The sequence below is a fragment of the Telmatherina bonti genome (genome assembly GCF_933228915.1).
Source record: "Telmatherina bonti genome assembly, chromosome: 10".
In the NCBI taxonomy this organism is placed as follows: domain Eukaryota; kingdom Metazoa; phylum Chordata; class Actinopteri; order Atheriniformes; family Telmatherinidae; genus Telmatherina; species Telmatherina bonti.
This window is the reverse complement of record NC_136628.1, coordinates 40,949,314-40,966,672: the sequence shown is the minus strand read 5'-3', so window position 1 is coordinate 40,966,672 and position 17,359 is coordinate 40,949,314.

The window sequence follows — 17,359 nt, the reverse complement described above, 5'->3', positions numbered from 1 at the left end:
CCACCATACTGGGCCACCAGAAAGTGTGTTGCAGGAAGGTGAGAGTTCGATTAATGCCAGGAGGACAAGTTTGCCGAGAAGAATGCCCCCATTGCCAGGGGGTCCTCTTCCAGGATCTGGTTCTCCTTGTTGAGCCTGCCTGATCTTGGTTTCTATGTCCCAAAAAACTTCTATATCAGTTTTTTTTCAACAGCAGAATGCAGATGGGACAAGGCATTAGGTTTTAAGATTACGAGACCCAGGTCAGTATGAAATTGTGAAATCAAATCTGTCAAAGAACAGGGACCAACAAGCCTGCCTGGACTTTAGGTGCTTAGCTGTTCGCAGGTAAGACAGGTTTTTGTATCAGTCCACACTATAAACGGATGTTTTGCCCCCTCCAGCCAGTTACGCCGTTCCTCCAAGGCAAGCTTTATAGCCAGCAAACTCACGGTCCCCAACGTCCTAATTCTGTTCAGCTGGAGTTAGACAGTGGGAATAAAAAGCACATGAATGGAGTTTTCCATCGGAAAGAAAGTGTCGTTGAGAAAGTACAGCCCCAACCCCGACTTCAGAGGCATCTATCTCTAGGATGAACTGTCGGGTAAGAATGGGGGTAGAGACAAAACGTTGTTTCAAACCCTGAAAGGCTCCTTCAGCCTCCAGGAAAACCGAACTTTAGTCAAAGTCAGTCTTGTAAGTGGGGTGGCAATATTACTGAAGTTCTTGATGAAGCATCTGTAGAAATTTGAGAAACTCAGGAAACGCTGAAGTTGTTTCCTATTCTCTGGAGTTGGTCATTCAGCCACTGCCTGAAACTTGGAGGGGTCAGCCATAAGCTGTCCTTTCTGGATAATATGACCAAGAAAACCAAAAGTGTTCACATAGAACTCACACTTCTCGGTTTTCACATCGAGTTTATTTTCAAGGAGTCGCTGTTGAACTTTGCGAACATGGATCTCATGTTCAGATTCTGTATGGGAAAAAATGAGAATGTCATCCAAATACACAAACACAAAACGATTCAGAAAGTCCCTCAAGATATTATATACTAGGGGCTGAAAAACTGCTGGTGCATTGGTTAACTCAAAGGGCATAACCAGATACTCAAAGTGCCCCAAAGTGTTGAAAGCTGTTTTCCATTTGTAACCAAAGGGAAAAATGTAACATCTAACATGTTTTCTCCATGAGAGATTCAAAATTCCCACTCTTCCACTCAGTCCTTGAATGCACTGGTCACATGACAGTTCACCTGGTCTCTCCAGCCAATCATGGTTCCATACTTATGCTGCCTCACTTCCTCTCAGCTCAGTAGTGTGGGAGAGGAGTTGAGGACAGCTGCTTTGAAGTTTGGTTTCAAACAGACATACAATCTATTTAGTAAATCTTGTATAAAGTCAATTATGCATCATTGTAACTTTGTAGAGGCCAACTTGATCTAAGGACTGGGGGGCTGTGCCTGTCATTTGGGCATCTATGATCTTTGGAATTGGTGAGTCTGAGCTTTGTCTGAGCCTATGTAATTTGTTTGTGGTGTTAGCCACCATTAGCTAAAATTAGCATGCTAATGCTAACATGTGATTGTGGACCAGGCCTTTATCCTGTTGTTCATGTTAGCCTGGTGGGTTAAATACTGGCTTTAGCATTTAGCATTAGCTATAGCATTAGCCATCTTGCTTTTTGCTGCTTGTACTGTTTTATTTATGGGTTTGGTTGCAGTTTAAAACCTGAGCATTTCCCAATATACAGATATTGAACATTTATTTGAAACTCTGATATGAATGTGTACACAGGATTTATTGTTAATATGAATTATCAGATATTTAATTGGTCCTGTTCTCCAATGCAGGCCAGGTGCCCTTTAATGGGTGATGTGATTGCGAGCTATTATCCAGGAGCTTGAAGACCCTGAGTCCCTTTCACTGGTTGGGTAGGAGGCTAAAGTAGCCTGTCTCTCTCCCACCTATTCTCCACCCGTTTCACCAGTCCACTTCTCAATCTTTCAACAGTTAATCACGCGTTTCCCATCATTCTAAATTTGAATAACTCTATGGACATTCCACTGGTGCAAACGAACTGTTGAATATCCCCCGAGCAGGAAAAAGAACTCAGGACTATGGATTTTGGAAATTGTTTGATTTATTTTGATTCCTTTTCTGTGAAATGGTTGAGGATGTAACAAATAAGTGCATTTGATATTTCTTATTGTAAATATTGTATTTTTTTTTTTGGGTTTTGTGGTTAATGGTTTTAGTTATTGTTTTGTTTTGTTGCAACTACTTTCAAAATATATTACTTCTAAAGCAACCTAATTGTCTTGTGTCACTTACCTTTGCCCTCTAGTAGCTGTATCTAGTCTTCTGATTAATATTTACTAGCCTATTGCAACTTATATATAAATTAGAAATTATAACAGTAATGCATATTTAAATTCACACTTGCTATACATTCATCACCATCACAAACGCGGACAAGACGGTATGCATTCCTAAGGTTAAATTTAGTAAAAATCTGAGCTCCATCTAGAATTTCATATGCTGAACAAAGCAATGGAAGAGGGTACTTTTTTACTGGGATGGCATTCAGACCACTGTAGTCAATATAGGGGCGTAGGGATCCGTCTTTCTTTTTTACGGAAAAGAAACCTGCTCCCAATGAGAGGACGATGGGTGGATTATGTCGGCAGCCAAGGAATCTTGGATGTAAGTATCCATAGCTGCTCACTCAGGACAAGAAAGACTGTAGAGCCTGCTGGTGGGCAAGGGGGCACCAGACAACAGCTCAATAGTAATATCATACGGCCAGTGCAGCTGTAATGACAAGGCTCTCTCTTTACTAAATACTTCACTGAGATCGTGATAGACATCAGGGACCGGATATATCAGCAGCTTCAGATGGTTTAGGGGCACAAGTTCCTGGGTTGGCAGCACGCAGACAGGAAGAATAACAGAGTTGTCTCCAAGCCTTAATCTTGCCTGTGTCCCAGTCTATATGGAGATTATGGGTCTTGAGCCATGGAAAACCCAACACTAGAGATGAACTTGGAGAAGGCAGGACAAACAACACAATATCCTCATGATGGTTTCCAGAAATCAATAAAGAAAGGGGAGCAGAGACAGTGACTTCCCAAAATAACTTTTCCATCCAGTGCCTTGACAGTTTGAGTCTGTTTAAGAGGAGTATATGGGGAGGCCTGACTCAATAGCAAAGGTCTGGTCGATAAAATTAGCCTCGGCACCAGAATCGACTAGAGCAGAGACAGAAAGAGAAACCAGATGATGAGGCAGAGTGGCAGGAAGCAAAAAAACGTAGTGGAAGTTCATGACCGTATGGATGCCTGCTCGTCAGTACCCCCACTTTTACTGACGAGCACTCCCTTTTGGCGGCACAAGCCAATTGGGGCAGGTAACCACACAGTGACCTGGTTGTCCACAGTACAGACACTCACCTGCCCGAAATTCATTCTCTCTCTCTCTCTCTCTCTCTCTCTCTTCCGATGAAAGATGGGTTTGACCAATCTGCATGGACTCCTCAGTAACTGGTGGTATTACCCTTTCCTGAGTCTGAATAAGAGTTTTCAAATGAACAGCAAAGTGGAAGGTTGTGTCTTTTTGAGGAGGACGAGTTGCTCTGTCACATCTTCTCTCCCAAAGATGATTATCTAATTTAATAGCCAGAGAAATTATTTGATTCAGATCAGATGGCAAATCACGAAGTGTAAGCTCATCTTGAAGGTTTTCGGATGATGCATTCAGGAATACTCCCTGCAAGGCAGGCTCGTTCCATCCAGAATCGATAGCCAGGGTCTGGAATTCCACTCAAAATTCTGCCATAATCCGTGATTCCTGTCGCAGACGGAGTAGTCCCCTAGCTGCCTCTCCACTCCTGTCTGGATGATCAAACACATTCCTTATTTCAGAGAGAAATTAATCTAAAGAGAGGCGAGAGACAGTATGGCTAGCATCAAAAGTCTTAGACCAAGCTATAGCTCGTCCTTGTAAAAGACCCATAATATACAAAATCCTTGACTGTTCAGAGGTGAAAGTCAGTGGTCGCTGCTGGAAAACCATATTGTATTGAAGCAAAAACCCTCTGCATTTATCCAAATCACCAAAATAAGGTGCAGGATCTGGCATGTATGACTCCTGTGGTGTAGACAGCAAAGCCGGGGAAGAAGTCGTAGTCGACTGAGAAACTGGAGGGGAAGCAGTTGCAGAAACAGAGGCAGAGGCTAGGTCCACAGATAGTTTGGAGACTTGGTTAGTCAAATATGCAACACTCTTGTGTGAGACACTGATTGGATTCCATGAGAGAGCCTGCTGGAGTGTCCACCAGGTTGAGTCTCCAAAGGCTCCATTTTAGCCCTTTGGCCAGTTCATTCTGTTAAAGAATAGTAAAGAAGGTAAGAGCCTCCAAGGAGTCAAGCAAACAAATGCTTCTCAACCCGGTTCCTTTATTTTTGTCGCAGGTTTGGCAGAGATGGACTGGCAGGAAATGGAAGGCAGGAGGCAACAGGCTGGAAACTGGGAGGCAGGCTGAGCTGGCTGGCACGCTGGCAAGCAGAAGAACTGGCAATGGCTGGAGAGCAGTCCTTAGTCTTATCCACCATCCTGGAATGAGGAACAGCTACAGCCAATCAGTCAGGACACACCTGAGGAAAATCGCATCCTGCCAGGCTGAACATTATGAGGTTCATTCAGAAGTCTTTGATTGGTGCTGTTGATTAATTCCCTCCAGCTGTGTGCTGCACAGACTGGAGTTGTAGTCTAAAAGGAGGCAAAATGTACCTGAGTTGTATAGTGCAAAATGCAACATTATTACTGTTGGAAAAAAAGATGTTTTGATTTCAGAAATGAGGTATTTTGAAAGACCACACAAGCAGATTTAAATGATTGTTTACAATGATTTCAACAACCAAACATCATTTTTACTGCTGACTTTAAATTTATAGTTATATCTGAAATCTATTATCAAGTCAAACTTTTTTAGCAGGTTCCGAGATCTTCACCAGTTCTCAGTGTCTGGTACATTGTGGTCCTGACTCCCATTTTCTTTTCTGAAAACTTCCAGTTTTGTATCATCTTGGCAGTATCTCACAACAGCTCTGTTCACATAGAGATGCTTCTACATGAAAAAAAGAAAGGGAGGGCCTTGGTATATCAAGTCAGCTCAGTGCCTCTTAATAGTACCAATTAATAGCACCTAAAACAAAAGTGTTCCTTTACATGGCCACTAGATGGCACTCTCAGACCAGAAATGAAAAGAAACCACATGCTTTTCAGTTGACTAACAGGTCAATGGCAAAAAAAATTACAGCCAGGGTGCTGTGAAGTCTGCTGGTGGTGTAGTGGTTTAATGAAAGGGTTGTGATTCGGAGGTTGTAAAACAACAATGCTTCTTCTCCTAATGGTTACACTTATGCTCATAAAAACATGGTTTCAACCTTCTACATTTGTTGTGCTACTTCACCCATTCAAACATTAAACTTTCCAGCTCCTTCTGATATAGGTGCTTTTGCACTGTTTATTACTATCTTTATTTTCTTCACAGCAGTTTAGTTCAACCAACAATGGAAGTTCTAAAAATGCATTTTTATGCCAATAGCAAAACTCTTCAGTAGTTCTGCCAGTACCTTGAATATCCTCTTTTCAATAGAAAAGTTTAGCTTTTTCCCACATGTACATCTGGACAAAATGATGGCCTATTGGTTTTGAGAATGGGCCTTCATGCTGGATTTGTTGTGATCCTATTCCCTGGTGGGCGTGTCGGGCATCCTGGCACCTGGATCAGCACCTGATCTTCATCTTGGCAATCAGCAACAGCACCATTTAAGACCTGCCCAGCCTGCTGTTCATCACCAGATTGCTGAATGCCCTGCGGTACAACTTTCAGCCTCAAAGATTCTTCCCAGTGTGAATCATAGATCGATAACCTATGTGTTTTTTCCCCGTCAGAGATCCTGCCTGCATGCCTGCCTGCCCGCCCGCCTGCCTGCTCGCCTCTCTGCCCGCTAGTTTACCTCCCCGCTTGTCTGCCTGCCGGCTAACCTGTCTCCCGCATCCACCTTGGAAAGAACCCGAAGTCTGAAAGGAACAAATAAAGTATTGTTTGGAACTCCGAGCCGAGTCCACATGTGAGTGTCACGCACTTAACGTCAGCATAACAGGATGTTGTAGATTTGAATCCAAAAAGTAACATTTCAATAAATGTTTCTGCACAATACAATTTATCACATCCTTCCACATTTTATTCTTCAAGAAATTATTTCTCTTTGCAATTTTTATCACTTCAAAAATTGTTTTCTTTGGATTTATTTTATACTTTCAGATTGGAAAAAAGCTGCATATCTGCTAGCTGCTGGAATGTGCTGCCACTAATTTCAGGGACATCTTCAGCTTTTTTACATTATACATCAGTAATTACACATTATTGCATTTACACTTGCTGTTATGTAATAATTTCTAGTTTCAGCTGTTGCTTGTGTGATCGCATGGAGTGCTCCAAGCTTCTCCATGTGAACTATTGGTTTCACTTGCGTGCTTCAAGGAGTAAAGTAATTTATTTAAAATTTGTCACAGTTCAATATTAAGGTTTAGTTCCTGCAATGGTCTATGGAACATTTCAACACTTTGATAAAACTTGAACTCCTTCAACAAAGTTTTTCACATTGAACAATAGTCTTTCACATCTTTACTTGCGTTTAGTTCAAACTCGTGCGTGTTTTTGCAATTCTGCTGATTAGACTGCTAGAAGTGACAAAAAAGCATTCCCATCACAAAGGCAAAAGATTTCAAACCATCGGCCTACTGTGAGTTAGAGCAGTGGTGGTGTGGTGAGTAACTGAGAGTGCTTCAATACAGAAGTTCATACTTTAATCCTGGTGCTGCACATTGATGAATCATGTTAAATAAGTTGTGCTTTCTTTTTTCAAAATTTTTACACTGATGCAATTTCATTTCAAACATTCCATATAGTTCAATAAATGGGCATTCACAGTTGCTATTATTTCAATAATAGCTGTTTCTAGTTGTTAAAGTTCTACAGATCTTCAATAAAAATAAAATCGCCTCATTTGTCCTGGATCAGACTGTTCAGGTGGAAAAGTTCTTTAGTAAAGTTTTATGAGCAAAAAAACTTCTTTACGACCAATTTGGAGTAAATTCAGAAATATGACAATTATAATAAACAGAAATATCATCATCACATTTCATCCTCAATGTTTGCAGGTATGCTCAGTGCCCAATCACAAGTTTGAAATTTTTATTTGAAAATCAAAACATTGTCCTTGTCAGGATTCACGATGATGACATTTATGAAGTTGTGGGGTCTTTAGTGATGAAGGAGGTCCCACAGGCAGCAGCAGCACAGAGCAGCTGAACACGCCGCCAGGTACGAGCCCAGGCCACCGTCATGACCCTGGTGCGGCTCCATCACGTACACTGTCAGTGAAATTAACAATCAATTAATTTAAAATTATTTAATATTCAGTCTGTGTCCATTGAAATCAAAAATCTGATTCATGGAGTTTCAGATTATACCAGGTATCATGTGAACATAATCTGATTATGAGAAATCAGATTAACACACAGAATTATCCTTGATGTCTCCCACATTATTCGCTAACACTAATGCATCCTACTGTTAGCAACTAACATTAAGACCATGCTCTCCTATGTTAGCAGCTAATGCTAAAATCATACATTCTAATGTTAGCAACTGACGTTAAGACAATTCATCCATCTATTTTCCGCTGCTTATCCGGGGTCAGGTCGCAGGGGCAGCAGTGAAACCCAGACTTTCCTCTCCCCAGCCACATTTGCCAGCTCTACAAGAGGTCCAAGGGCGTTCACCGGCCAGTTGAGAGATATAATAATAAGCCCTGAAGAGGAAACTCATTTAAGCCGTACAAGATTGCGTTCTTTCAGTCATGACCCACAGCTCATGACCATAGGTGAGGGTAGGAAGGGTTAGGGTTAGATAGACTGGTAAATCGAGAGCTTCAGGTGATCAATTGACAGCTCCGCCCCCCTCTTCACCTGAGTGTCCAAGGCATGTGGCCGCAGGTCCAAAGTTGAACTGCTAATGAGAGAGTCTTGATGCCAAGTGTACATAGGAACACTCTTATGTTGGAACATGGTGTTCGTTATGGACAATCCATGACGAGCACAGAAGTCCAATAACAAAACACCATTTGGGTTCAGAGGGGGGGGACCATGCAATCACTCCCCTCCAGGTCTCACTGTCATTGCCCACGTGAGCATTGAAGTCCCCCAGCAGAACAATGGAGTCCCCAGAAGGAGCACCCTCCAGCACTCCCTCCAAGGACTCCAGAAAGGGTGGGTACTCTGAACTGCTGTTCGGTGCATAAGCACAGACAACAGTCAGGACCCGTCCCCCCACCCGGAGGTGGAGGGAAACTACCCTTTCATCCACCGGGGTAAACCCCAACGTGCAGGCACCAAGCTGGGGGCTGATGAGAATGCCCACACCTGCTCGGCGCCTCTCACCATGAGCAACTCCAGAGTGGAAGAAGGTCCAGCCCCTCTCGAGGGTTCTGGTTCCAGAGCCCAAGCCATGCGTCGAGGTGAGTCCAACTATATCTAGCCGGAACCGCTCAACCTCGCGCACAAGCTCAGGCTCCTTCCCCACCAGAGAGGTGACGTTCCACGTCCCTAGAGCCCCTAGAGCCTGTGTCTGCAGCTGAGGATCAGACGGCCAGGCCCCATGGGCAAAGGCCAATAGTCATTATCATGGGGGTTGCTGATCCGCAGTCAGTCTGGTCCCTCCCCTAGACACCTGGTAGCCATGGGTAACTCTACCAGGGGCATAAAGCCCCAGACAACATAGCTGCTAAGATCTTCAAGACACAAAAACCCCTCCACCACGGTAAGGTGGCAGCTCAGCCATGCGCAACTGATGTTAAGACATTGAGCTCTAATGTTAGCAACTAATGATAAGACCATACACTCCTATGGCAGCAGCTAATCCTAAGACCATGCACTAAAATGGTAGCAGCTAACATAAAGACAAACCAGCAGGTTTGTTCAGTCTGATTATCACAATACTCTCATTATGGTTGTCATACTAATAGACTTCAGTCTTGACTACAGTACCTGTCGGTTTTGGTTGGGGTTTGGCTTCCTGTTTACCATGGCATCTTGGAAGAGTCAATAAGGCCTCTTGGTGTCCCACGTGACCTGGATGGAAATAGGCAGTGTCTCCTATTGTGGTTTGAGGGAACGTCTGCAGTGGACAGAGTAGGCGGCCATGTCAGATTGTATTTATACAAAAATTAGTTCAGAGTGTTTTAAGACCTAGAACTTGACCAGCAAACCTAAAACTTGACCTGCAATCCTAAAACTTCAGGTCAAGTTCTTGGTGGTTGGTGACGATGCAGGCTGGTGCTCGTGTCGGGTTTATTTATTTTATTTATTTTATTTATTTTATTTGTTTTATTTATTTCATTTATTTTATTTTATTTGTATAGCGTCAAATCACGGCAATGCCATCTCGAGACGTTTTACAGACAGAGGGGAAAACATAATGAAAGCCAATTCATAACAGCCTATATAAGGAAACCAACAGATTGAGTTGAGTCCAACTCAATCTCCCATCCTGAGCAAGCACACTGGCGACAGTGGGAAGGAAAAAAACTCCCTTTTAACAGGAAGGAAACCTCCGGCAGAACCCGGCTCAAGGACAGGGAGATAAAAGAGAGCGATAAAGAGAAAGAAGCTCAGTGTATCAGGAAATGTCCCTCAGCAGTCTAAACCTATAGCAGCATAACTAAGGGATGCTAACCATCCCTAGCTATAGGACTTATCAAAAAGATAAGTCTTCAGTCTAGTCTTAAAGGTGGGGAGGGTGTCTGCTTCCCTAACACTAACTGGGAGCTTATTCCATAAGAGAGGGGGCCTGATAGGTTAGGGCAGGGGTGTCAGAATCCAGTCTTCGAGGGCCGGAATCTGGCAGGTTTTTGTTGTTTCCCTCCACCAACACAGCTGATTCAAATCATTGGATCCAGCAGCTTCTTGTCAACCTGTTTGAGTGTCGGTCAGGTGTGTGTTGGAGCATGGACACAACAAAAACCTGCCGGATACCGGCCCTTCAGGACTGTAGTTTGACACCCCTTAGGGTTAGGTTAGGGTTAAGGGGTTGGTGCTCGTGTCGGGTTAGGGTTTCAAGGTTGGTGCTTCTTTTGGGCTGTGTCATTAGCACTTCTCTCTCCAATCTAACAACTGTTGAGTCCCTGATGCAGGTCAGTCTGCACTGAAGTGTCAACAAGGCATCAGGCATTGCATCAGCACATGTGGGGTTGAGACCACATAAGCTAAGACCTCTAAGTCTACAAGTGTAAGTCCACATAGCAAAGGCATGAGCTATAACCTCCTTATAAGCAAGTCAACCTATCCCTGTCAGATAATAGTAGAGACCAAGATGTTCCAATAGACATTTCCTGCACCCAGGGTTAGTTGGACCAGATCCACTGGTCAATCCTGATCCTGCTGGACCTGTCTGCTGCTTCTGACACAGCCAACCATCAGATTCTCCTCTCCACTCTCTGAGCATGTCTGTCCTCTCGTGGTCATAAGAAAAGCTGAGAGTGCCCAAAAGCAGACGTGATGCTTGAAAACACAAAAACGTTTCTTAACAAAAAGCTATGTGCGGGCTTCAGAACAGGGCAGGCAGGCAGGCAGGACTTCACAGGAGTGCAAGCGACGATCCTGCAGAGTATATATGCTGTCTCAGTAATGAGGGTAATCAGCTGTGCCAAAGCTGCTGGGAACAGACACTCCTCCTGAAAACAAAAGGCACGCCCACACTGCTGCCAGGTCTAGCAGGGACATAACACTCCTGGTCCACCTCCTACCTCTCAGGAAGATCCTTCAGAGTATCCTGGTGAGGAGAAGTGTCCAGATCACATGAAAACAGGGGAGCCTCAGGGATCGGTGCTCGGCCCTCTTCTCTTTCCACCATACACCTCCTCACTCGGTGCAGTTAGAAGCTCTCATGGCTTCTCCTACCACTGCTATGCAGATGACACTCAGCTTTTCCTCTCCTTCCCACCAGACGACACAACGTTTCACTGAGAATATCAGCTTTCCTTGCTGATATCTCTGCATGGATGAAGGATCGCCACCTTCAGCTCCATCTGTCCAAGACAGAGCTCATTGTCTGCCCAGCCGATCCTTCCTTACCTCCGCAGATACGTGTGAAGCTCCACTCTATCACACTTGTTCCTGCTGCCTGGAATCTGGGTGTCATGGTGGATGACCAGCTGACCTTTAAGGTCCATGTTGCCTCGGTTGCCCGTACCTGCCGATATGCTCTCTACAACATCCAGAGAATCAGACGTACCTGACAGAACACACAACTCAGCTTCTGGTTCAGGTTCTGGTCATCTCACACATTGATTACTGCAGTTCCCTACTGGCAGGTCTGCCTGTATGCTGGTTAAACCTCTGCAGATGATCCAGAACCAGCAGCGCGTCTGGTCTTCAACCAGTCCAAACTGGTTCATGTCACTCCGCTGCTAATCGCTCTTCACTGGCTTCCGGTTGCAGAGCATCAAATTCAAAGCTCTGCTTCTGGCTTACAAAAGTCAGTCTCCTGTCTACCTTCACTCCCTCTCCACAGCTACGCTCCACCAGTGGAAGACACCTCATGTTACCATGACTACGTGGGACTAAACGACCACCAGACTCTTTTCCTCTGTTGTTCCACGATGGTGGAACGACCTGCCGAACTCTGATCTGTAGAGTCCTGATTTGTTTTAAACTGTAGACTCAGCTGTTCAAGCAGCATTTCCTTGTTTATATGACCTCTTCTACTCGCCAGAATAGTTAGAAAGATTCTTCCTGCTCTTTGACACAACTCAGCACCGATAAGCTGCATGCACCCATGCCCCACATGGTTCTGTGGGATGAAAGTGTTCTTGTTAATAAGCAAGGACTTTTGTAGGGACAGAACAAATAAATGAAAAAAGAACCACCTTCATCTCTACACAGCAGCACCTGGTTCCAGCTGGACTCACCATTCTGAACAGGGTTACGGTTAGTTATGATGTTAGTGAGTTATGATGCCTCCTGTTTGACCAGGGTTAGTGTTTGTTCTCACACTCAGATGGAAGTTTCTCTGGAGAAAAAGCGTTTGATAGATTGATAGAATAGACTAGAATAGAATAGAATAGAATAGTTGTGGATTAGGAGATTATAATGATTCAAGTGCAGACAGGATCTTAGATACAAGTAAGGACTTTATTATTTTCCCAGGCAGAGTAGCGGACAGACAGACAGACAGACAGGTAAGCAGACAGACAGACAGACAGACTAAATGTTGTCAGATTCGGCGAGGAAACGGTTTGGCAGAAATACTGAGAATGGCCGAGAGCTGTTCCCACTGGTGAACAACAGTCAGGTGGTGACTGGAGGACTGAGCCGGGCTTTTATCTTGCTGCTGGTGATCGCCAGATGAGAAAGCGGTGCAAACCTTGATCCCGGGGTAACAGGCACACCCACGAGCCAACACCACAACAAGAATAGAATAGAATTTGGTCCAGCATCTGGTTTTTCTGGATGAGAAGATCTAGATTTAAGACAACAATCTTGGACTTTTTACTTGCTGTAACTACTTTTACTAGGAGTAATCTTACAATCTGATTACATAACGCCATGGTTTCCTCGCCAGACCACTGCAGGTGATCAACATGAGGTGCATGCTGGGTACCTGGTAGGCAGGGCCATGGAAGGCTGCAGGCGGTGAATAGAAAGCTGCGAAAATTAATAGGAACAAAAACATGTAAAAAAAAAAAAAAAAAAAACAGGATGTAAACTAATACAATTAACTTTGACTCATAAATCACCATTTTTTTCTCACAATAACAGTAAACAACTAAAAACAGACCAGAAGGAAACCCTGCAGATTCAGGCCCTTCAGGGAAGAAGGGATGATAGGGAGGAGGCTGATCGCTCATCTGGATGGATGGATGGATCCTGAAAAACTGAAAGAACTGAATTGGAGAAGTGAATCAGAACACGGGATAAGAAAACTAAATTGGGAAATCAAAGAAATGTATCTGAAAAACCAAATGTGAGAATAAAATCAAAGAACTGAATAGGAAAATCTGGTTCTGATTAGTCACATCATGTAATGATGTAACTAGTCCTGAGGGATAAAACCCCTTAGACCAGTTCATTAAAATGCATGGTAAAGAAAATGGCCAAAATGACCCCAAAAATCGGTCCAGGAGGTTATTTTGTAGCTCTGGACAGGAAGCACCTGTGTTCCAAATGTCATGCATGTCAGTCAATTGAGTGGGTGGGGCTTATCAATTGAATCATTGTAGGGGGCGCGATTCAACCATACAGTGACTTTTTTTTTTAGTATATTACTAAATGGCTCTATTAACAGTACGACTCATCACGCTTGCCAAGTTTGGTGGATGTCAAAAGTTTTATGGCTTAGTTAAAGGTACTTCCTGTTTCATGATGTCGGAGCATAATTCGCCATGGTTATGTTTAGTGTATCAATTTGAGTCTAATATTGGGGCATTATGAAGGGGTTTGACGTGTTGTGAGGAGGTTTCAAGAGTTTGAGGCTGATTCTTCACGAGATGCTCGACTCAGTTAGAGAAAAAGCTCTTCCTGTTTGAAGTGGGCGGGGCTTTTACTGAAACTGGAAATGAACACGACAATCTCCCCTGTAAGTTTAATGGTGATCAGATCAAAATTGAGAAATTTATAGTGATTTATGATGTCATGGCAGCATATCAAAGTTCGCCATGGCGGCACAGTCACACCGTGCAGCATAAAGCAACGCTATTCTCTGGAACACTTCACCAACATATCTTCTGCATTCTGACCCAATTTGAGCTTGGTGGTGTACACAAAGTCAGAAAAATTGTTTTCTGAGTTAAAAAAAAAACCCCACTTCTGTCCACCAGGGGGTGTGGCTAATGAATAATCCAATTATTGACATATAGATCAATTCAGGATGGGACGAGCATCACATCTAGCAAATTTGGTGCAAATAAGTTGTTTTATATGGGAGTTATATCAATTTCATTTTTCATGGGGAGACATCAAACTTTGAGGCCCCAAAGTTACCAAAAATAGGTGCTGCTCCCAGTAAATTTTGTAAACGACCACAAGCACCCGAAAATATGACATTTTTTACATTCCAATTGGGGGGGTACGTAAAATTTGGTGGGTTTTCAAGCATATTCAGGCCGCCTAAATGGCAATTCATTTGAGAGAGGAATACAGCCTTCGGTTTGCAGGTCTAAGAATAAAAAGATTCAGAATATCAAGGGCAGCCATATATAACACGTCTCACTTGGTGGAGTAAATCTGTCTGGCGAAATATGGCACAGACTGCCGTTCTGGATGCTGCGATACTGGACGGGTGAGGGGGGAATAAAGAAGTCTCCTTCTGAATGAGAAGAATCAGAATTTATTTGACAACAATCTCCATCACTTTCATGTTGAAACACTGACCAAACTTTAAAGGATGGATGGATGATGGATGGATGGATGTTGGATGATGGATGGATGATGGATGGATGATGGATAGATGATGGATGATGGATGGATGATGGATAGATGATGGATGATGGATGGATGATGGATAGATAATGGATGATGGATGGATGATGGATGGATGGATAGATAATGGACAGATGATGGATGGATGGATAGATGGATGATGGATGGATGGATGGATGGATGGATAATGGACAGATGATGGATGATGGATAGATAATGGATGATGGATGGATGATGGATGGATGGATGGATGGAAAGATAATGGACAGATGATGGATGGATGGATAGATGGATGATGGATGGATGATGGATGATAGATGGATGGATGATGGATGATGGATGATGAATGGATGGATGAATAGATGAATGAATGATGGATGATGGATGATGGATAATGGCTGTTGGATGGATGGATGGATGGATGGAAGGATGATGAATGGATGATATATGGATGATGGATGGATGGATGTTGGATGATGGATGGATGATGGATGGATGATGAATGGATGAATGGATGATGGGTGGATGGATGATAGATGGATGGAAGGATGATGAATGGATGGTATATGGGTGATGGATGAATGATGGATGGATAGTGGATGATGGATGGATGATAGATGGATGGATGGATGGATGATGGATGGATGGTGGGTTGGATGTATGTATGATGGATGGATGGATGATGAATGGATGAATGGATGAAAGGATGGATGATGAATGGATGAATGGATGATGGCTGATGGATGGATGGATGGACATATGGATGGATGATCGATGGGTGATGGAAGGATGATGAATGATAATATATGGATAATGGATGATGGATCATGGATGGATGATGGATGGATGGATGGATGATGGAGGATGGATGATGGAGGATGGAGGATGGATGGATGGATGGATGAATGGATGGATGGTTGGTTGGATGGAAGTATGATGGTTGGATGATGAATGGACAATGGATGGATGGATGATGGATGGATGATGAATGGATGATGGATGGATGGATGGATGATGGATGGATGGATGAAGAATTATGGATGGGTGATGGATGGATGATGGATGGATGGATAATGAATGATGGATGGATGATGGAAGATGGATGAATGATAGATGGAAGGATGGATAGATGGATGTATGATGGATGGATGATGATTGGATAATGAATGATGGATGGGTGATGGATGGATGATGGATAGATAATGGATGATGGATGGATGGATGGATGGATGGATGGATAGATAATGGACAGATGATGGATGGATGGATAGATGGATGATGGATGATGGATGGATGGATGGATGATGGATGATGGATGATGAATGGATGGATGAATGGATGAATGAATGATGGATGGATGGATGATGGATGATGGATAATGGCTGTTGGATGGATGGATGGAAGGATGATGAATGGATGATATATGGATGATGGATGGATGATGGATGGATGGATGTTGGATGATGGATGGATGATGAATGGATGATGGATGGATGGATGTTGGATGATGGACAGATGATGGATGGATTGATGGATGATGGATGGATGGATGGATGGATGGAAGGATGATGAATGGGTGGTATATGGGTGATGGATGAATGATGGATGGATAGTGGATGATGGATGGATGATGGATGGATGGATGGATGATGGATGGATGGTGGGTTGGATGTATGTATGATGGATGGATGGATGATGAATGGATGAATGGATGAAAGGATGGATGATGAATGGATGATGGCTGATGGATGGATGGATGGACATATGGATGGATGATGGATGGGTGATGGAAGGATGATGAATAATATATGGATAATGGATGATGGATCATGGATGGATGATGGATGGATGATGGATGATGGATGGATGGATGGATGATGGAGGATGGAGGATGGAGGATGGAGGATGGATGGATGGATGGATGGATGAATGGATGGATGGTTGGTTGGATGGAAGTATGATGGTTGGATGATGAATGGACAATGGATGGATGGATGATGGATGGATGATGAATGGATGATGGATGGATGGATGGATGATGGATGGATGATGAATTATGGATGGGTGATGGATGGATGATGGATGGATGGATAATGAATGATGGATGGATGATGGAAGATGGATGAATGATAGATGGAAGGTTGGATAGATGGATGTATGATGGATGGATGATGATTGGATAATGAATGATGGATGGGTGATGGATGGATGGATAATGGATGATGGATGGATGATGGATGATAGATGAATGATCGATGGATGGATTGATAGATAATGGACAGATGATGGATGATGAATGGGTGATGGATGGATGGATGATGGATGGATGATGAATGATGGATGGATGATGGATGGATGGATAATGGATGATGGATGGATGATGAATGATAGATGAATGATAGATAGATGGATGGATAGATAATGGACTGATGATGGATGATGAATGGGTGATGGATGGATGGATGATGGATGGATGATGGATGGATGATTAATGATGGATGGATGATGGATGAATGGATAATGGATGATGGATGGATGATGAATGGATGGATGGATGTTGGATGGATGATGTATGCATGATGAATGGATGATGGATGGTGGATGATGAATAGATGATGGATGATGAATGGATAATGGATGAATGGATGATGAATGGATGATGGATGCATGATGAATGGATGATGGATGATGAATAGATGATGAATGGATGATGGATGATGGATGGATGATGGATGGATGATGGATGATGGATGGATGATGGATGCATGATGAATGGATGATGGATGATAGATAAATGGATGATGAATGGATGATGGATGATGAATGGGTGATGGATG